Source organism: Panthera onca, chromosome B4, assembly GCF_046562875.1.
Source record: "Panthera onca isolate mPanOnc1 chromosome B4, mPanOnc1 haplotype 2, whole genome shotgun sequence".
Classification (NCBI taxonomy): domain Eukaryota; kingdom Metazoa; phylum Chordata; class Mammalia; order Carnivora; family Felidae; genus Panthera; species Panthera onca.
Window position 1 is genome coordinate 108274281 of NC_138345.1, and position 23398 is coordinate 108297678.

General features: G+C 36.5%; 1 long non-coding RNA gene across 1 annotated transcript in view; it reads left to right on the top strand.

Annotated features, from left to right (window-relative positions):
- The window catches only part of LOC144616883 (uncharacterized), an 86186-nt gene that overhangs the window by 35806 nt on the left and 26982 nt on the right, over positions 1 to 23398 (top strand). The window lies entirely within an intron of this gene.

The following is a 23398-nucleotide window of genomic DNA, read 5'->3' on the forward strand; positions in this document are numbered from 1 at the left end:
ACAGGGACTACTGTAACCACTAGTGATAGAAGATAAACAGACTGTAGGAAATATAGGTGGTGAAATGCATAAGATGGGAGACAAAAATTATTTTCTATAAGGAATAACTATGTTTTAGGGGCAGCTAAGGCAAAAACCCTAAAACAGATAAACTTTGGTATATTCTAAGTATAAAATCTAGAGTAGTTGGGCCCTAATGACAGAAATTAATAACATGTGAGATGACACTGGAGATCTACACTGCTGTCAGATCATGGAGTTTTACACATAATTCTATGTAAGAAACAATGGTGATTTCATTTCCAAATATATCTAGCTTTATGTCAGAATTACTGTCTGGCTTATGTTTCTAACTGCTTAGTGGCTATCTCCTTTGGTTAGTATTTAGATAAACTCAATCTATTGGAGACTGAACCCATCATCTTAACCCCTAAACATGCTGCTTTCCCTCATTCCTTCCTTAGAACATGAAACCCTGAAACACTTTGCTGCCTCAGCCACACACCTATGAGTCTTCCATCATTTACTCTTGTTTCTTTCCCACCCATCCTTCCCAACACTAATCAGCCAATAGTGCTATTAATGATACTTCCTAGATATCTTTGTCCAGGTCTCCCTTTCATTTTTACTGCAACACCTGTCACAAAATCTCTTTCTTCAATCATTTCAAAATTTCTCAATTCGCCTATCTCACTTTCCAGCCAAGTTACCACACTGCTAGGAGAATGATCCTTTTATTTATAAGTTTTAATTTTTTTTTTTTTTTGAGAGAGGGAGAGTGAAAGAACACACATGCGTGCAAACGAAGGAGGGACAGAGAGACAGGGAGAGAGAGAATCCCACACTGTCAGTGCAGAGCCCAACATGGGGCTCAATCCCACGAATGGAACTGTGAGATCATGACCTGAGCCAAAACCAAGAGACAGCGCTTAGCCAACTGAGCCACCCAGGTGCCCTGAAAATGATCCTTTTAAAACACAATATGATCCTATAATAACAACCTTGTTTAAAATCTGTTAGCTACTCACTACCCACCCATGCTTTTATGCTGCTTATCCCTCTATTCCTTGATTTCAAGTATCTAGCCATCCTCAACATATTACAGTTTCCTGAAAAATAATTGTCAGTAATTTATTTACATGAAATAATTTACATAAATTTCATTAATGTATATGGATCTTTTGTTCTAACTCAGTATTCTTTTAAAACTCTATTTCTAAAATTATAAAGACATTTTTGATAACTTATTTTGTGGCATTTTATAAATGTAACAGTTGAGGATTAAAATATTTTTTGGTACAAAGTGAAATGAAGACAAATTGAAATCGTTGATTTCCATTTTCTCAGGAAAAGAAAATATTTCCCAAGTGAAGAAAAGAAAGGTTAAATCTGCAGTGAAAAACTTGACAGAAGATATAACCCCAATAAAATTAATAGAAAAGATATCTACAGGGAGGCAAAGTAATACTCTATTTTCAACATTGACAAGGTGACCTGGGCTTTTAAATACCTTGCAAAAACTTTGCATTAACAGCATGTAAGAATGAAGATATTAGCTTGTGAACATTTAACAATTGTGATGATTATGTCCTGGAGAGTTTATTCTTGTAAAAAATGGGAGGCAGGCATATATGGTACCTCAATCTCTGAAGCACAGTAATATTATAATTTTCCATTTGATGTAAAATATATGTATATATGTATGTGTGTATATATATATCAGCTTTTTATTGAAAGTAACTTTTAAAAATACATTTTTATGTAGAATTTTATCCCATTTACATGCTGACATTTTATTTAACCTATATTTGAGCCTATACCTATTAGTTAATTGGACAATTCTGGGGTCAAGTTAATTGCAAAAGGATTAAGAACCATAATGAGTGTAGATTCTTTCTAAATCCAAGCTGACTAATAATGCTGCACACATGTGAAAGACTAAAGATATCTCCATAGAAAAGTACTCAGAAACCAGAGGGTCTATTTGTAAAAGACAGAATTGATCCTTTGATCAATTGAGAGTTGTTTGTTGCACATTTGACTATATCCTACAACTCAAGAGATTTATGAAAATTGCATTCAACTTTGAGAAAAGAAGAATAAAGAGATTGGATCACTCATCCTATGTATTTAGATGTACTATAGTGTCATATTGACACTAACAGAATAGAGAAGGTTATGTAAATATAAGAACTTGGTATATGATAAATGTACCAAAATTCAATGGAAAATAATAATACAATTTAAAGCAAATTATGTTGGAAAACAATGGTTTACTATATGGAGAAAAACTATAAATGTAAAATAAATAAATGATGCAAGTAAAAGAGAGATAGATATATACATGCATAAATACATATTCATATAGCTGATAGAAGAGAATGTAGAGCAGTATATTTATGGTCATGATTGGGAGCAAAAAAAGATTCATAAAGTCCAAAGGAGGAAAAAAAAAAAAAAACGTTAAAGAGAAAACCAGACAGGCTTCACTACATAAAAACAATGATTTTTATTCATTGAGAGACAAAATTATGTGAAGACTTATTTGCAAACCAAAAATTGGCAAGAGCTTAATATTTAGAACCTTAGCGTATCTCCAGCAAATGAAAGAGAAAAAAAGAAAGAAATTAATAAACAGGGACAAAGTCTGAAAAAAGAAATTCACAGAAGTGTCTTAGAAGGCAAAATCAGTGGTAATTAGAAAAATTAGAAAGTTCAATAAAATCGAATATCGTGAGGATATGAAGAAATGGGAATTTTCATGTATTGTTAGTAGGTGTGTAGCTGGTGTGAGTTGGTTTGAAAGTGCAAAGTTTAAAATCACTGTGTTGTAGCTGACTTTCAGTGAGAGGTTACTCATAAAAGTGGAAATCCAAATGCTTAATAACCATAAAATATTTCATTTAATTAGTCATAATAAACAAAAGTATAACAAAGAGATATGTTAGACACATCAAATCATTAAATATCATAAAGCAGAATAATACTGATCATCTGTAAATATTTGATGAGATGCTAACTTGTATATGGCATTAGAAGTCATATAATTTTATTGAAATCTTTCTGAAAGTCAATTTGACATTGCAGATCAGGAGCTTTAAAATGTTTATAAGTATAGTGGTTTAATTTTATGTGTCAATTTTACTGGCCAGAGGTTACCCAGATTAAAGATTATTTCTGGGCGTGCCTGCTAGGGTGTTTACAGATGAGATTAATATTTGAATTAATGAATTCTGTAAAGTAGATTGCTCTCCCCCCATTGTCCATTGAGGGCCTGAATAAAAGAAAAGGCTGAGAAAGAGGGAATTTGCCCCATTTTCTCTGCCTCATGAGTGAGCTAATAAGACATCTCATCTCTCCTGCTCTCGGAATAGGAGTTAAATCCTTGACTTTCATCCTTTGGATTTGGACTGAATTACACTAATGCTTTCCTGGTCTCCAGCTTGTAGATTGCAGACTGTGGGACTTCTCAACCTCCCTAATTATGTGAGACAATTTCCTATTACCTCAAACATATATAAATATCTAAAACATATATATTTTCTGGTTCTTCAGAGGAACAGAAATAGATATCTTACTATTCTGTGTCGCTGGAGAACTCTGACTGATACAGTAACTTATGCCTCCGGAATTCTACTTCTAGAATTTTATGATAAAGGGACAATCAAAACATGTATCAATACATAAATATATTTTTCATCGTATTATTTGTTATAGTGAAACTGGGACAAATCTGAAACATCAACTTCATGGCAAAGGTTTTGGAAAGCATAATTTATGATGCAGCCATGAAAAATTATGTTTGGGGAAAATTTTAATGAATTAATGAAAATTAAGTGGGGAAAAACACAATGAGAAATTCTATTGTATTGAAATAAGATAAAATATTAAAAAGAGCTATCCATATGCTCTGGTAATTAACCATTAGACCACAAGCAAGAACCAAGGGTATTGTACTTTACTTACATCTAGACGCTCAACACTTACTTCAGTACTTGGTATATATCAGCTATCCAAAAATCAGTTGTTAAGAGAATAAACTTGAATTTTAATTTATTGCTTTGTTTTTCTTACACTCTTATGCAATTTAGAAATTCTCACCGATGAGTGTATATTATTTTTATAATCATGTGTAAATATTATTTAAAACCATATCTATCATAACCTTCTGTAAGGTTTAGAAATAAATGTACTTTTCTTTGCTCTGCTGGGGTGTGGGTGAAGAATCAGAAAATTTATGGAGTACGCTGAGCTTTGCCAATAAAGGTCTACCTAAAAAAATCTCTTGAATGTTGGTAAATAATACTGTAGATCAAAATTTGGAAATGGCAAGAACTCTATTTGTGCTTCAATTAGATCACAAGGGACAAATAATTTTTATATGTTATTAATTCCAGTTTTTCTTTTGGTTTTGTCAATAAATTTTATCCCACCTCCTATATCAAATCTAATTTTTGGATTATAAAATACTTTCACATTCATGAGCTTGATACTCAAATCTCAAATAATGAAATCACAAAGTACTTACAATAAACATTTTCCAATTTATACCTAAGCTGTTTTTTTTATCAAACATATTATGCAATGATTTAAAAGGTATTTGCTTTGAGCCAATAACACCAAATTCTATTTTCCATATTGAACTATAATTACACAGAAGAGTATATTTTACTTCTTCCTTGTGAAAGCTCAGATGAAATTGTTCAAATATTTAGCATTATGCTTTTATTACCATTTACCTGAGTGATAATTACTATGTCAGAAGCTTAAGTGGAAGGAGATTGGAAATATGCGAAGAATCTGTAGCAAAATTCAATATTTAATAAACTTTGTATTTTAGGGAAAAATGAGCAAAGGATGAAATATGCCCTTTGCAGTAGATTTAACTCAAACTTTTCAATTTCAGGCTTGAATTTCAATTTGCAGAGCAAACTTTCTCTATTTGGACATGTTTTCTTCACTTCTGGCTCAGCTCCATGTCTACTGATGCCCTAAAGGATTTGTGTGAGTTGGCTCACATTTACAAAGCACCCAGTGTGAAATGGCATTTTACTCCCCATGCATTCATTTTTTTTTTCTATTCTTTTCCTTTGTTGTCAGTTAAGAATTGACAGGGGCTTCACACTGAGATACAAGTCATCGAGAACAACTATCATGGAAGAAAAACAGACTTTATTCTATTAAAAAGTAAATTACAGCAGAAACTAGTTGTCTGCTCCTGACCATGAAGACGTGGTCCTGAAATTTTAAAAACATATATATTACAGAAACCCCATCATCTCTTAAATTAGAACAGTGGAACTAAACATGGTTTTTCAAACCAGTTAACCAAAAATTGATCAAAACGCTTCTACGTATATAGAGTGCGTATTTAGAAATGGCTGGGGAAGACACAGAAGAGTGGTTCTTCTATGTCAAAGATAGATATGAGGTGATTGTTTTATCCAAGAGATAATAGCACTACTAAGCAACTTCAAATTCCATATACACTCAGCTTGTCAACCTTCTGTCACTGGAAAGCATTAGCTTGCATGTTACAATTTTATTTAGTAAAACCTGCCATGTAACAACAGCCCTATATTTTCTTCTCTCTCTGCTTGTCTCTGTCTCTCTTTCTCTCTCTCTCTCTCTGAATTTCTGTGAAAACTCAGCTTCACTTGCATTTTATGGACTGAGTCTAAAATAAAGTTGCATTGCATAACACTGTCAAATCTGGCGGGAGATTCTACATCCCCATCCATAACATTGATATCTCGGTAAAACTCTGAAACAAATAATGTCTGAGGTCCCTCTAGGCAAAAGTTGGCAATCTCAGCCAGAGGAATATATATGCAAGATGCAGAAGAACTTCTCTTCCATGTTCAGGATGGAACAGAACGGTTATCTGCTTCCATGTGAGAAAGACACTGTTACTAGATAAATCTTTGGAATCATATATGTATATGCTTTTAATGGCATAAAATTGAATATATTTTTTTAATATTTAACGTTTATTTATTATTGATAGACAGAGAGACACAGAGCATGAGCAGGGGAGGGGTAGAGAGGTGGGGGAGATACAGAATCCGAAGCAGGCTCCAGGCTCTGAGCTGTCAGCACAGAGCTTAACACAGGGCTTGGACTCACAAACTGCAAGATCATGACCTGAGCCAAATTTGGTCGCCTAACCAACTGAGCTACCCAGGAGCCCCTGAATGTATTCTTCCTAATCGAGAAAAAAACAAAACAAAACAAAACAAAAAAAAAAAACAACAAACCTTAACATTTAACAATAATACCATTTTTGTAAATTGTATTTCATAATTTCAACTTATTTTAATACCAAGATTTACTAGCATGATCACTAACTACAGGTGAAAGTTACTCTTTTTTTCTTGCCACAATCCACCCAAAACGTACCTCAAGCATTCATCCTTCATAAGTAACTCAAAATAACACTTACTGAAGTTATTTCAACACTTTTTAAGCACCTGTAATATTCTAGGCAGTCTCTAGCCCCAGAGATATAAAAGTTATGCTAGGTATAATCCTAAAATAGAGATGTTTACTGTCTAAGGAGGACAATCTAAGAACAATCAAATCAATTCAAAAAAAGTGGGCCAATTGCTCTAAATGAAATATTTGCTGTGTGCTATCAGGACTCAGAGGAGAGATACCAAATCTAATCTGGGGAGGACAAGAGGGAACATTCAGAGACATTAACTCTTCAATTTTACTGCTCAGCCGTTTACATTTTATGAAGTGGGAGGGCAATGCTAGGTCCTCATTAACTCATCCATACTCAGGGGCTCACCAACAGTAGTAAGTCTAACACACAGACCATCTCAAAGCATTATTGAAGGAAACGGATAATGTTAAGCTGGGCTTGGTAGCTCAGGGAGTCTTGTTAGTAGTTTTAAAGATAAGGATCATTTATCATGAGCTCATTTATTTTTTAACAGTACTGTTTCCAAGCCTTGGCAAGTTTGCTGACCTCACTCTTAAGTAGGATAAATGATTGCCTTGTTTACGTTATCAACTTGCTTGAAAACCATTTTTTATTTTGTAGAATGCAGAAAGTAAATTCCAGTCCAGCATACTGTGATTATTATGAATCACAAATTAGTACCATTTTGGAATACATTGTACTTAGTGAGTGGTATGGTTCTAGCTACAGACATTTTTCTGTTTTTGCATCTATGGGCACTCTCACCAAATGCATGCCACAGCTTTTTCCTTCCTTCCTTCCTTCCTTCCTTCCTTCCTTCCTTCCTTTTTCTTTCTTTCTTTCTTTCTTTCTTTCTTTCTTTCTTTCTTTCTTTCTTTGTCTTTCTTTCTTTTTGAAAGACATATTATCTTCTAATTTCATCTACTGTGACTATGCTAATGGATAGTGTGCTATACCTCAAGAGGTCTGTATCATCTTGTTGTAAAGTATTTCCACTTTAACGAATAAAAAGAAACATACTCTTAAAGTAACACATTCTTTTCTCCTCAAAATAATTTCTCTCATTTTAATATATCTCAACTCAATATTCATTCTTAATTCATATGTGTGTTGATGTAATTTTCCACCAGAAAGGTATAATCAAGGTTTACGGTACACCTTATTATTGATGGAATAATAGACTTGACAAAATAAAGTATTCATAAGAATGTTTACCTATTTACAAATAGGTCAAAAGTCATCGTATCTCCTGTCACCTCCAAAAGAAAAAATGATTTATACTGTATTACTATAATATTTCATTAATCTATTTTATTCAGTTATGAGACTTTAGAATAAATCTATATCTAAATAAAATCTATTTTGTGTCTCAATTCCAGTACACTATTAATATTCATTCATTGAAATTATTCTTTCCTGAATCAATGTTTTGTTCCAAAGTGTAAACACACAGGGATTCAAATGGACTTTCTGGTATGTAAATAAGTTTGTATATGCAGATTTTCTAAAATGTTTCAAAGAAATATAAACTTCGATACATCTGATTTAATAAACAGTGCAACATGGAAAAAAAAAGTCAAGTTATAAATAAACCTTAGGAGAATTTGATTGCCTTTGCTGTACAAAGATCGATATTTTGCATGAAATTGCCCATAACACAGAGGCAATAGCTGTAATCTCTTTTGTTCATTTATTTATTTCACTATTTATTTATTTTTCTAACCTGATCCATTTTCTGCCTCCAAGATGAGGGAATCTGAGACTCTAAGCCAACAAGTGACTTCAAAAGTGGACAGACTTTGGGGCGCCTGGGTGGCTCAGTTGGTTGAGAGGCCGGCTTCGGCTCAGGTCATGATCTCACAGTCCGTGAGTTCGAGCCCTGCATCGGGCTCTGTGCTGACAGCTTAGAGCCTGGAGCCTGTTTCAGATTCTGTGTCTCCCTCTCTCTGACCCTCTCCCATTCATGCTCTGTCTCTCTCTGTCTCAAAAATAAATAAATGTTAAAAAAAAAAATTTAAAAGTGGACAGACTTTTACTGCCTCTGTTTGAATGGAGAGATGGTTGGTATGGAGGATGGTGCTAAAGGACCATGAGTCCAAGAAACGATGACAAGTTTTATCCTGAGGAAAGGAAGTAACTCTTCCCTCACTCTGTGAAGATACAGGCTTTTGTCACCTCACAAAGCAGAGCCTCAAACATTTTTCCCCTTAGTTTTCAGATATTAATTTTACTTCTACTTTTTCCTCACATCTTCTTCCAGAACTCTCATTGTAACTCCTAACATTTTAATTCCCTTATTTTGTGGAACAAATTTCAGTTATATTGCTCTAATAAAAAAGTAAATAAAAGCAGGAGAACTTACAATTTGATTTAGACCTATGTATCTATTCGTTTAAGGCTAATGTTCCAAGTTGTTATTATTTATTGATTGTGTTCATATTCCTCCCTTTCAGGCTGCAAGCCATGCTGGCTTCTCTAAATTTCTAATTGAAATACAAGGCTTAGAATCCAATAGAATTACTTACACACACTTATAAACCTTTAAATCTTTAAAAGAGACCATTAGCTGCATTGTGCCCATAGGAATAGTTGAAATCAGAATCTTATGATAGAATAGCATTTAAGATAGTATTAATATCTCTCTCTACATGACTCAGTCCTTTATACAGCTGGGATTTAAAGCAAGCTTTTGTAGATAAACCTTGGTGCATGGTTAAAGTAAGATCATTTTAAAAGACAAGTAAAATGATTAAACTCCAGGGTTTTAAATAAATGAATCAAATTCTAGTCTCTGACTTCATCTAGCTGTGTAACCTTAGATAACTCTGACCCTTAGTTTCCACATATTGTGAGGGAGGGTATTACATGTTTACTTCTCTATATGGAACATTTTTTTTAAAGAATACTGTCTTGAATTTGAATTTTCCCTCAAGATTTGTAGCTAACAGATACCTTTTCTTTTACTTTGGCTAGAATATGTTTGTTTTCAAGGGATTAAAAAAACCTAAGAATTTTGTAGTTTTCATGCTATTATATTGCTTGAACTCAATCCCTTTATCTCTCTTTTGATTTCTGTATCTCTCAAGCTCTCTCTATCTACTAGAATAGATATTGGGCACTGCAAATAAAACTTGAATTGATAATAGGTAACTGTTTCAAAATAACACAAAGTGTGGAAGTTCTACTTTCCTATGGAATTTAAACACTCCTAACAGCTTTTAGACTTTCTTTTTTTAAATTTTTTAAATGTTTATTTATTTTTAAAAGAGGGGGGTGGAAGGGCAGAGAGAGAGGGAGACACAGAATCCAAAGCAGGCTGCAGGCTCTGAGCTGTCAGCACAGAGCTCAATGCGGGGCTTGAACTCACTAGCCATGAGATCATGATCTGAGCCAAAGTTGGATGCTTAACCAACTGAGCCACCCAGGCACCCCATTTTTAGGCTTTCTTGATGTAAAAGTTGTTAGTCTGAAGCAAGAGAAAAAGTGAGTGGTTTTGCTAGAACTAACATTAATAAACACAATCTTTGGGTGTATTATATATAAATATAAATATAAATATAAATATAAATATAAATATAAATATAAATATACACATTTTTTTAACAGAAGTTGTTTTCAGCTATCCCAAAGGACTTTTGGTGGTGGATAGGCTTTCATGAGGCAGAATTGTACAAGCTCCCTGATTATTTTCAGTCAGGATTGGTTTGCTGATTTTGTGAAACAAGTTATTGGTTTTGTGTTTTCATGCAAGAGTTTGAAGGAAATGGTCGGTTATTTACATACTCTACTTTCTATATAATTGTTTCTAAAGCTATTAAACTGATGAGGTGAAAGATTTCTAGCAAAACTAAAAAAAAAAAAAAAAAACACTTATGTCAACAGTCAAATCATTTTGACCTCATCTAACATCCCAGTATATTTAAGGAAGAAATGACTAAAATTTTAATCTTGTCGCCATCTCACACCTACTCATAATGGGAAGTCAACCGAATATCATATAGATTGAATTGTGACCCCCTGGGTAAATATGTTGAAGTCCAAACCATTAATACCTGTGACAGGGACCTTGTTTGGAAATAGGGTCTTCGCAGATGTAATTAAGATAGGTCGTTAAAGTAAGCTGTAACGCCATATGACTGGTGTCCTTGTGAGAAAAGATAGATACACCAGAGGAAAATAGTCTGTGACACTGGAGGCAGAGACAGAAGTACTAAAGCTGCAAGCCAAGGGATGCTGAGGATTGCCAGCAAGCCACCAGAGAGTAGGGGAGAGGCTAAACGGAATTTCATACGATGTTTCAGAAGGAGCATCATACTGTCGCACATGATTTCAGATTTCTAGCCTTCAGAAGTGTGAGACAATAAATTTCTGCTGTTTTACGTTGCCTAGTTCCTAGTGGTTTGGTGGGGCAGCCAAACTGACGTATTCCTTCAGGTCTACATTAAAAATACATGTGTTTGGGGCACCTAGGTGGCTTAGTTGGCTACATGTCTGGCTTTGGCTCAGGTCATAATGTCACAGTTAGTGAGTTCAAGTCCTGCACTGGCTTCTCTGGTGTCAGCACAGAGCCTGCTTTGGATCCTTTGTCCCCATCTGACTCTGTCCCTTCCTGCTCACACACTCCCTCTCTCTCACCTCTCTATATATATCAAAATAGGTAAATATTTAAAAAAAAAACTTTAAAAATATATTTGTTTTAATTATGGTTTAAATTAGGTTTGGTTCAAAGTAGTATATAGTGATCTTCAACACTTAAATTAACTTTAGCTGAAAAAATACTATTATGTTTTGATTGCTTATTTTTATAGGAATACTTTTATTTTAACGAAATTCTTCAATTTCCTATAAACTGATTTTAAAGTAAATAACTCTTAAAAATAATATCTACTTACTCTCTATAAAGTTGTTCACTTTCAGCCATTTAAAGTACCTTTAAAAGTACTTGCTTTACTTCTGGACTCAACCAGCCATGTAATCCATTACACTTTTAATATGAAGGTCTCCCTTACTAGGGAATGAAGTACGAAAGTCTAATTTCTAAATTAGAACTTAACAAGAGAATAAAACTAGGGGTTACACTCATTTTGGGAAAAAGATCTGACAGTATCTTACAAACCTAAATATCCCCTGTCATATGACCTCACAATTGCACTCCTAGGAATTTCCCTAAGAGAAATAAAAATATGTCTACGGGGGCACCTGGGTGGTGGGTGGCTCAGTCAGTTAAGTGTCTGACTCTTGATTTTGGCTCAGGTCATGATCTCACAGTTCCTGGGATCGAGCCCCACATAAAGCTCTGTGCTGACAGCATGGAGCCTGCTTTGGATTCTCTCTCTTCCTTTTTCTCTGCCCCCCACTCCATGCACACATGCTCTCTCTGTCTCTCTCAAAAATAAACATTTAAACAATAATAAAAATATGTCTACGGAGACTTGTCAAGAAAGCACATAGCAAATTTAAGCAAAATAAATAAAAACTGAAAACTTCTCAAGTTGCCATCAACAGAATGGATAAAAAAGAGAGGTATATTTGTATATGAAAGACTGTTCAGCATTAACAATGAAATATCAGCTAAACACAATAACATGTATAAATCTAAAAAAAAATGCTAAATGAGGGACAACTACACAACAGAATACATGCAGTATGTCGTCATTTATATGGGTTTCTACAAGAGGTGAAATTACTCAGGATGGTGATTGCCTCTGGGGTTGGGTGGGGAAGAGATTGACTATCAAAAAACCTGGCTGGGGCGTCTGGATGGCTCAGTCTGTGAAGCATCCGACTTCAGCTCCGGTCATGATCTTTCAGTTCCAGAGTTTGAGCCGTGTGTCGTGCTTTCTGCTGTCAGGGCAGAGCCTGCTTCAGATCCTCTGTCCCCTCTATCTCTGCCCCACCCCTGCTTGTTCTCCCTCTCTCAAAAATAAGTAAACATTAAAAAAAAAAATTTTAAAGCATGCTTTTTTTATGTGAGGTTAATGTTAAAGTGATTGAATTGCTCAGGTTTATATACAGAATTCATGAAGTGATATACTTAAGACATGGGCATTTTATTATATGGATATTTTATTTTAAGATAAATTATAAACTAATATATGCACCTCTATGTTTACAACAGCATTATTTACACTACCCAAGATATTGAAGCAGCCCAAGGGTGCATTGATATAGATGAACAGAGAAGAGGTGGAATATTATTCAGCCATAAAAAGGAATGAAGTCTTGCCATTTGCAGTGACATGGATGGAGCTAGAGTATAATGCTAAGTGGAATAAGTCAGCCAGAGAAAGCTATCTTTCTCTGTGATTTCATTCATGTGTGGAATTTAAGAAACAATACAAATGAGCAAAGGGAGGAAGGAAGAGGGGTGAGAGAGAGAGAAACCAAGAAATAAACTCTTAACTATAAAGAACAAATTAATGGTCACCAGAGGGGAGTTGGGTGCAAGGACGGGTAAAATAGGAGATGGGGATTAAGGAGTTCACTTGTGATAAGCACTAGGTGATGTATGGAAGTACTGAATCACTATATTGTACACCTAAAACTAATATAACATTGTATGTTAACTATAAGGGAATTAATACTAAAACTTAATAAAAAATTTGAAACAATAAATTATAAATGAATATTGACCTTTAGATGATTACATATATGTGAGGATATTTAGGGAAAGTGTATTGAGCCTACAAATATTTTTTAAATATATAAAATAATGATTGAATTATAGATGAAAAGATAAATAAGAAAGCAGATGTATTAAAATGTTAAGAGTGGAATATGTTAATGTAGTTGGAGGGGTACTATAAAATTCTTTCCATTTTTACCATGTTTGAAAATTCTCATAATAAAATTATGTATGTGAGGAAAAAACTCATATACATAAATGCATAGTTTCCAGAGAATGTTTTTGTAATCGAATAAAAAATGTTACTTCTATATTTGGCATTTTTCAATCATACCGCTTCCTGAGCCACTCATCATAATTGGTTAACATATAAAATATTCATTGAAGTCAAAACAGAAGACTATCACTTAAGATAAAATATTGTCCTTAATAGATTGTACTAGAATGTCTGGATTTATCATAAGTACTGTATATCACATACTAATGAATACAATGCTTTATATTTACAGTTGTCTCATACTGATCATAAGAATTTAATACTATGTTGTAGTAAATTTATAGTTATTATCCAGAGGCTTTGGGCGTATTGCATAAGATATATTGCATATTTCTACATTGCTACATTGCTTATAATTTTACTGTAATCTTATTGAACATACTAGTTACTGCACAGTGGATTTTAAATAAATATTTGTGGAAGGATAGGATGGATAAATGAATTCCATTCTAAATGATAATAAGAATTATCGCCATCTAGCCATCAGCTAGAAATAGTGAAAAAGTTCCACCCATATGCAAACAGGGCTGGGGAGGAAAGTCTATGGCTGGGGAGCTACCCTATACAACAGTTTTACGTTAAATAAAGGGAGAACACAATTTGCTTTTTTTCTGCAGGAAAATTTTGCCTACACTTATTTTGTTGTGGGATATTTTGAAGGCAATATTTTCAGCTACTTTTTTGTGCATTATTTAATTTTTTTAATGTGAGAAACCTTAAAAACAGTATTTAAAAATAAATTATCTGTATGTACACATACAAATACACACACACATACACATTGATAATGCATATACAGAAACTTTGAACACTTTTTCTACCTGGATAATATCTTATTTTTTTAAAAACTGTGCTCCTTTTATTAATTGTTTATTTTATTCATTTAAAAAAAATTCTAAATGCCTATTTTGTGCCAGACATATATTAGAGAGAAAAATACAAATAAAATACTAACCCTACTCTTAGTGTGGGTTACATATTTAATTTCTCTCCAGGTATAGTTGCTGAAAACTTTGAATTTATATAAATCTCTAGAAGCTTATGAGACTAACGGCAATCTCATTTTCAGTTAAAAGACACTGGGATAGAGGGACAATTTTTGGCCAAACAAAAAAACAAAAAAACAAAACAAAACCACACACATACACACACACACACACACACACACACACACACACACACAGGGACACAAGGATTTAGGCAAGTATTTATTTATTGTTTCAAGAAAAGCTTGATTGCCTGCTTGGTCATGTAACAGCCTAACATTGATGGTAGTGATTTCAGTAAATAGCCCATTAAAAAGAAGGAAGGAGGATAGAGGAGGAGGAGGAGTTGGAGGAGAAAAAAGAGAGGCAGAAGATGAGAATGGAAAAAAATACAAAAACTCTGAGAAGTAAACCAGAGAAAAGGATTTTTTTTTCTCTGCCTCCATCAAAAACAGAAATCGTCAATGGATAATGATATATATATTTTTTGTACCAGTGTTTAGTATGAACTTAACAACCTGCTACTTAATACCTCTGGTAATTATTTTTCTAGTCACTGTCTTATGTTTAAAAGAAAACCGCAGGCTCAAGATGGTGGCACATAAGCCAGGTTACCAAATTTGTACTTAATATCTAAACTACTTGGCAGTTTCAAGTCCCTCAGAAATGTAGTCTTTTTTTTTTTTTTTTTTTTTTTATTTTTTTTTACTTTGGCTATTGTTTTTTTTTTTTCTTATTTTTTAATATATGAAATTTACTGTCAAATTGGTTTCCATACAACACCCAGTGCTCATCCCAAAAGGTGCCCTCCTCAATACCCATCACCTACCCTCCCCTCCCTCCCACCCTGCCCTCCCTCCCACCCCCCATCAACCCTCAGTTTGTTCTCAGTTTTTAACAGTCTCTTATGCTTTGGCTCTCTCCCACTCTAACCTCTTTTTTTTTTTTTTTTTTTTTCCCTTCCCCTCCCCCATGGGTTTCTGTTATGTTTCTCAGGATCCACATAAGAGTGAAACCATATGGTATCTGTCTCTCTCTGTATGGCTTATTTCACTTAGCATCACACTCTCCAGTTCCATCCATGTTGCTACAAAAGGCCATATTTCATTTTTTCTCATTGCCACGTAGTATTCCATTGTGTATATAAACCACAATTTCTTTATCCATTCATCAGTTGATGGACATTTAGGCTCTTTCCATAATTTGGCTATTGTTGAGAGTGCCGCTATAAACATTGGGGTACAGGTGCCCCTATGCATCAGTACTCCTGTATCCCTTGGATAAATTCCTAGCAGTGCTATTGCTGGGTCATAGGGTAGGTCTATTTTTAATTTTCTGAGGAACCTCCACACTGCTTTCCAGAGCGGCTGCACCAATTTGCATTCCCACCAACAGTGCAAGAGGGTTCCTGTTTCTCCACATCCTCTCCAGCATCTATAGTCTCCTGATTTCTTCATTTTGGCCACTCTGACTGGCGTGAGGTGGTATCTGAGTGTGGTTTTGATTTGTATTTCCCTGATAAGGAGCGACGTTGAACATCTTTTCATGTGCCTGTTGGCCATCCGGATGTCTTCTTTAGAGAAGTGTCTATTCATGTTTTCTGCCCATTTCTTCACTGGGTTATTTGTTTTTTGGGTGTGGAGTTTGATGAGCTCTTTATAGATTTTGGATACTAGCCCTTTGTCCGATGTGTCATTTGCAAATATCTTTTCCCATTCCGTTGGTTGCCTTTTAGTTTTGTTGGTTGTTTCCTTTGCTGTGCAGAAGCTTTTTATCTTCATAAGGTCCCAGTAATTCACTTTTGCTTTTAATTCCCTTGCCTTTGGGTATGTGTCGAGTAAGAGATTGCTACGGCTGAGGTCAGAGAGGTCTTTTCCTGCTTTCTCCTCTAAAGTATTGATGGTTTCCTGTCTCACATTCAGGTCCTTTATCCATTTTGAGTTTATTTTTGTGAATGGTGTGAGAAAGTGGTCTAGTTTCAACCTTCTGCATGTTGCTGTCCAGTTCTCCCAGCACCATTTGTTAAAGAGACTGTCTTTTTTCCATTGGATGTTCTTTCCTGCTTTGTCAAAGATGAGTTGGCCATACGTTTGTGGGTCTAGTTCTGGGGTTTCTATTCTATTCCATTGGTCTATGTGTCTGTTTTTATGCCAATACCATGCTGTCTTGATGATGACAGCTTTGTAGTAGAGGCTAAAGTCTGGGATTGTGATGCCTCCTGCTTTGGTCTTCTTCTTCAAAATTACTTTGGCTATTCGGGGCCTTTTGTGGTTCCATATGAATTTTAGGATTGCTTGTTCTAGTTTCGAGAAGAATGCTGGTGCAATTTTGATTGGGATTGCATTGAATGTGTAGATAGCTTTGGGTAGTATTGACATTTTGACAATATTTATTCTTCCAATCCATGAGCAGGGAATGTCTTTCCATTTCTTTATATCTTCTTCAATTACCTGCATAAGCTTTCTATAGTTTTCAGCATACAGATCTTTTACATCTTTGGTTAGATTTATTCCTAGGTATTTTATGCTTCTTGGTGCAATTGTGAATGGGATCAGTTTCTTCATTTGTCTTTCTCTTGCTTCATTGTTAGTGTATAAGAATGCAACTGATTTCTGCACATTGATTTTGTATCCTGCAACTTTGCTGAATTCATGTATCAGTTCTAGCAGACTTTTGGTGGAGTCTATCGGATTTTCCATGTATAATATCATGTCATCTGCAAAAAGCGAAAGCTTGACTTCATCTTTGCCAATTTTGATGCCTTTGATTTCCTTTTGTTGTCTGATTGCTGATGCTAGAACTTCCAGCACTATGTTAAACAAGAGCGGTGACAGTGGGCATCCCTGTCGTGTTCCTGATCTCAGGGAAAAAGCTCTCAGTTTTTCCCCGTTGAGGATGATGTTAGCTGTGGGCTTTTCATAAATGGCCTTTATGATCTTTAAGTATGTTCCTTCTATCCCGACTTTCTCAAGGGTTTTTATTAAGAAAGGGTGCTGGATTTTGTCAAAGGCCTTTTCTGCATCGATTGACAGGATCATATGGTTCTTCTCTTTTTTTTGTTAATGTGATGTATCACGTTGATCGATTTGCGAATGTTGAACCAGCCCTGCATCCCAGGAATGAATCCCACTTGATCATGGTGAATAATTCTTTTTATATGCTGTTGAATTCGATTTGCTAGTATCTTATTAAGAATTTTTGCATCCATATTCATCAGGGATATTGGCCTGTAGTTCTCTTTTTTTACTGGGTCTCTGTCTGGTTTAGGAATCAAAGTAATACTGGCTTCATAGAATGAGCCTGGAAGTTTTCCTTCCCTTTCTATTTCTTGGAATAGCTTGAGAAGGATAGGTATTATCTCTGCTTTAAATGTCTGGTAGAACTCCCCTGGGAAGCCATCTGGTCCTGGACTCTTATTTGTTGGGAGATTTTTGATAACCGATTCAATTTCTTCGCTGGTTATGGGTCTGTTCAAGCTTTCTATTTCCTCCTGATTGAGTTTTGGAAGAGTGTGGGTGTTTAGAAATTTGTCCATTTCTTCCAGGTTGTCCAATTTGCTGGCATATAATTTTTCATAGTATTCCCTGATAATTGTTTGTATCTCTGAGGGATTGGTTGTAATCATTCCATTTTCATTCATGATTTTATCTATTTGGGTCATCTCCCTTTTCTTTTTGAGAAGCCTGGCTAGAGGTTTGTCAATTTTGTTTATTTTTTCAAAAAACCAACTCTTGGTTTCGTTGATCTGCTCTACAGTTTTTTTAGATTCTATATTGTTTATTTCTGCTCTGATCTTTATTATTTCTCTTCTTCTGCTGGGTTTAGGCTGCCTTTGCTGTTCTGCTTCTATTTCCTTTAGGTGTGCTGTTAGATTTTGTATTTGGGATTTTTCTTGTTTCTTGAGATAGGCCTGGGTTGCAATGTATTTTCCTCTCAGGACTGCCTTCGCTGCATCCCAAAGCGTTTGGATTGTTGTATTTTCATTTTCGTTTGTTTCCATATATATTTTAATTTCTTCTCTAATTGCCTGGTTGACCCACTCATTCGTTAGTAGGGTGTTCTTTAACCTCCATGCTTTTGGAGGTTTTCCAGACTTTTTCCTGTGGTTGATTTCAAGCTTCATAGCATTGTGGTCTGAAAGTATGCATGGTATAATTTCAATTCTTGTAAACTTATGAAGGGCTGTTTTGTGACCCAGTATATGATCTATCTTGGAGAATGTTCCATGTGCACTCGAGAAGAAAGTATATTCTGTTGCTTTGGGATGCAGAGTTCTAAATATATCTGTCAAGTCCATCTGATCCAATGTATCATTCAGGGCCCTTGTTTCTTTATTGACTGTGTGTCTAGATGATCTATCCATTTCTGTAAGTGGGGTGTTAAAGTCCCCTGCAATGACCACATTCTTATCAATAAGGTTGCTTATGTTTATGAGTAATTGTTTTATATATCTGGGGGCTCGGGTATTTGGCGCATAGACATTTATACTAGTTAGCTCTTCCTGGTGGATAGACCCTGTGATTATTACATAATGCCCTTCTTCATCTCTTGTTACAGCCTTTAATTTAAAGTCTAGTTTGTCTGATATAAGTATGGCTACTCCAGCTTTCTTTTGGCTTCCAGGAGCATGATAAATAGTTCTCCATCCCCTCACTCTCAATCTAAAGGTGTCCTCAGATCTAAAATGAGTCTCTTGTAGACAGCAAATAGATGGGTCTTGTTTTTTTATCCATTCTGATACCCTATGTCTTTTAGTTGGCACATTTAATCCATTTACATTCAGTGTTATTATAGAAAGATATGGGTTTAGAGGCATTGTGATGTCTGTATGTTTTATGCTTGTAGTGATGTCTCTGGTACTTTGTCTCACAGGATCCCCCTTAGGATCTCTTGTAGGGCTGGTTTCGTGGTGACAAATTCCTTCAGTTTTTGTTTGTTTGGGAAGACCTTTATCTCTCCTTCTATTCTAAATGACAGACTTGCTGGATAAAGGATTCTCGGCTGCATATTTTTTCTGTTTAGCACACTGTAGATATCGTGCCAAGCCTTTCTGGCCTGCCAAGTTTCAAAGGAGAGATCAGTCACGAGTCTTATAGGTCTCCCTTTATATGTGAGGGCACGTTTATCCCTTGCTGCTTTCAGAATTTTCTCTTTATCCTTGTATTTTGCCAGTTTCACTAAGATATGTCGTGCAGAAGATCGATTCAAGTTACGTCTGAAGGGAGTTCTCTGTGCCTCTTGGATTTCAATGCCTTTTTCCTTCCCCAGTTCAGGGAAGTTCTCAGCTATAATTTCTTCAAGTACCCCTTCAGCACCTTTCCCTCTCTCTTCCTCCTCTGGGATACCAATTATGCATATATTATTTTTTTTTAGTGTATCACTTAGTTCTCTAATTTTCCCCTCATACTCCTGGATTTTTTTATCTCTCTTTCTTTCAGCTTCCTCTTTCTCCATAACTTTATCTTCTAGTTCACCTATTCTCTCCTCTGCCTCTTCAAGCTGAGCCATCGTGGTTTCCATTTTGTTTTGCATTTCGTTTAAAGCGCTTTTCAGCTCCTCGTGACTGTTCCTTAGTCCCTCGATCTTTGTGGCAAGAGATTCTCTGCTGTCCTGTATACTGTTTTCAAGCCCAGCGATTAATTTTATGACTATTATTCTAAATTCACTTTCTGTTATATTATTTAAATCCTTTTTGATCAGTTCATTAGCTGTTGTTATTTCCTGGAGATTCTTCTGAGGGGAATTCTTCCGTTTGGTCATTTTGGAGAGTCCCTGGCGTGGTGAGGACCTGCAGGGCACTTCCCCTGTGCTGTGGTGTATAACTGGAGTTAGTGGGCGGGGCCGCAGTCCGACCCGATGTCTGCCCCCAGCCCACTGCTGGGGCCACAGTCAGACTGGTGTGTGCCTTCTCTTCCCCTCTCCTAGGGGCGGGATTCACTGTGGGGTGGCGTGTCCCGTCTGGGCTACTTGCACACTGCCAGGCTTGTGTTGCTGGGGATCTGGCGTATTAGCTGGGGTGGGTAGGCAAGGTGCACGGGGGCTGGAGGGGCAGGCTTAGCTCGCTTCTCCTTAGATGATCCACTTCAGGAGGAGCCCTGTGGCAGCGGGAGGGAGTCAGATCCGCTGCTGGAGGTTTGGCTCCTCAGAAGCACAGAGTTGGGTGTTTGCGCGGAGCGAGCAAGTTCCCTGGCAGGAACTGGTTCCCTTTGGGATTTTGGCTGGGGGATGGACGGGGGAGATGGCGCTGGCGCCTTTGTTCCCCGCCAAGCTGAGCTCTGCCGTCCGGGGGCTCAGCAGCTCTCCCTCCCTTTGTCCTCCAGCCTTCCCGCTTTCCGAGCAGAGCTGTTAACTTATGACCTCCCAGACGCTAAGTCGCGCTTGCTGTCGGAACACAGTCCGTCCGGCCCCTCCGCTTTTGCCAGCCAGACTCGGGGGCTCTGCTTGGCCAGCGAGCCGCCTCTCCGCCCCGGCTCCCTCCCGCCAGTCCGTGGAGCGCGCACCGCCTCGCCGCCCTTCCTACCCTCTTCCGTGGGCCTCTAGTCTGCGCTTGACTCCGGAGACTCCCTTCTGCTAATCCTCTGGAGGTTTTCTGGGTTCTTTAGGCAGGTGTAGGTGGAATCTAAGTGATCAGCAGGACGCGCTGTGAGCCCCGCGTCCTCCTACGCCGCCATCTTAAGAGCCTCAGAAATGTAGTCTTAAGAAGTCAGTCAGAAATTTCTCATCAGCATCACATGGGCCTTCTCCATCCCCCAGAGGAAGAGAAGACCTGTATAACAAGACCTCCTGCCTTCACCCCATAAGGGAAGGTGATCTTGACTGAAACAATTCTTTCCTTTCTTTCACTAATAACTTTCCTACACCACCCTCCTTCCTATATAAATCTTCCATTTTGTACAACTCCTGAGAACTATAGTCTACTTGTTAGATGGGAGGCTGCCCAATCCATGAATAGGTTGGTAAAGCTAATTAGATCTTCATTTACTTGACTGATTTTTTTTTCTTTTTTAGCATTTACCGATGTTTATAATAACTTTGTGGTGTTAGATTGTTATCTTTATTTTATAGTATTTTTAAAGAGACCTTCGAGGAGAAAAGGCTTATCTAAAGTCATAAGTGGATTTCTGAACATGTAACTAGAATACTATATCCTTTTGAAGAAACTGTTTTAGTGTTAGTATTTGATTTAATAATAAAAACGTGGAATCTATTCTTTATTGATATCCATTGTGTTTCCACAATACTGTTTGATCCAGTCCTATTAAAGAGGTCTCATTTAGTCAGGTGCTAGCATAGTATTCAGACAACTACCACATTATCCCAATTCTCTAATCTTTAAATTGCCTGCTTATTCAAAATCAAATCAAATAAGTATTTTGACCTTCATTTATAAAGCCCTAATGGTGTGGATCTGCTAATGTGTGCAGAATTGAACAACAACCTGAATCCAATCAAGTGTACTCAGCCAGCTCACTGACAATCAGTAACTCAATCTCTAGATAGAAGTTAGCTAAAGAAATGAGATCGTTTTCTAAATCAGTAGCTATAAGTATTTGAAGTTTCCTCTGAAACAATAAAACCTAGAGAAAAATAAATTAAGAAATGGCTGTGCTGCTTATCTTTTTCTTGATGATTTTATTGCTCTTCAGTAAACTGCCCAGATTCCAGTAGGTTCCAATAAAAGAGTCCAAAATTTTAAGAACAGTTTTGTCTTCCTTATGCTTTCTTTTACACAACTTGCATAAAAAAAAAAAAAAAAAAAAAAAAAAAAAAGTAGTATAAAAATGAGGTAGTAGAAGATCCTCAATGAAAAGGAACTGGGGGGGAAATGGGGAGAAGGAGAAAAGGGATGTAGGATAAAGTAACAGGAAGAGGAAGGTAAAGGCTCGATTAGAAAAATAACTACAATAAAAAAGGAGCAGAAAAAAGCAAGAGGACCATATGAAGTAGAAACATGTATGAGCTAAAGGTAAAAGTCAAGTGCAAAGGCAGGGTCTCAAACTCACTTTTCTGTTTGAAGTAATGCAAATGAGTACATTGGAGTGGATGTACTTTTTGTGGCTTTCCTCATCCCACAACTGAGAAATAAGCACAAATAAATCTTTGTCCTAAAAAAAGGTGAAAGTTGATTTAAGAGTGTCATCTTCAGAGGCGCCTGGGTGGCTCAGTCGGTTAAGTGTCCGACTTCGGCTCAGGTCATGATCTTGCGGTCTGTGAGTTCGAGCCCCGCATCAGGCTCTGTGCTGACAGCTCAGAGCCTGGAGCCTGCTTCAATTCTTTGTCTCCCCCTCTCTCTCTCTGCCCCTCCCCCACTCATGCTCTGTCTCTCTCTCTCTCTCTCTCTCTCTGTCAAAAATAAATAAATATTAAAAAAATTAAAAAATAAAAGAGTGCCATCTCCCCTCTGGAGACAAAGAGAATGGTGTGGCAAACCAGCATTCCTGTTGGCACCAGCAGAAAACAAGAAATAGGCACCCTTCAGCTCTGGCCAATATTAACAAAACTTCTGATTTTATGGAGAAACTGAAGCACAAATTTTATGACAAATCTGATATTGACAAGTCATTCAATGAATATTTAAATCTATGTGAATACTCTCATCACCCTGTACTGACTTCCCTGCTACACGTTGGGGGATTTGGTGCAGGGGACTACCTGACTGCAGGCTTACTATTGAAAAGATAAGAGACAGGGTAGAAACTAGTGTTCCTAACTTTACCTCTACCTATCTACAAGGCCTGACTGATCCTGCTGTTTACTGTGTTCTTGTCTGGATCCCCTTCCTTTCTATGAGATAGGGCATAATTAATTCTCTATAAATGGTCTCTGAAGGGTAGCTCTATGGTGTCATCTATTCTCTGTTTCCATCAATGGTTTGGTTTATAAAGAGGTTTAGCATTTTGCTTCGGTCTAAATTCATTTTTAATGGGAGCCTCACAGGGTCCAATTCTGGCTTCTTTGTTGTCACCTGTTATCTAGGACCCCTAGTAAATTGAAGGAACCAAGGCAACTGTAGCCTGTTTCTAAGAACATGTCCTGTAAGCAGGGCTAGCTTTACCACTCTGAGATCATCAGAGTTGCAAAGG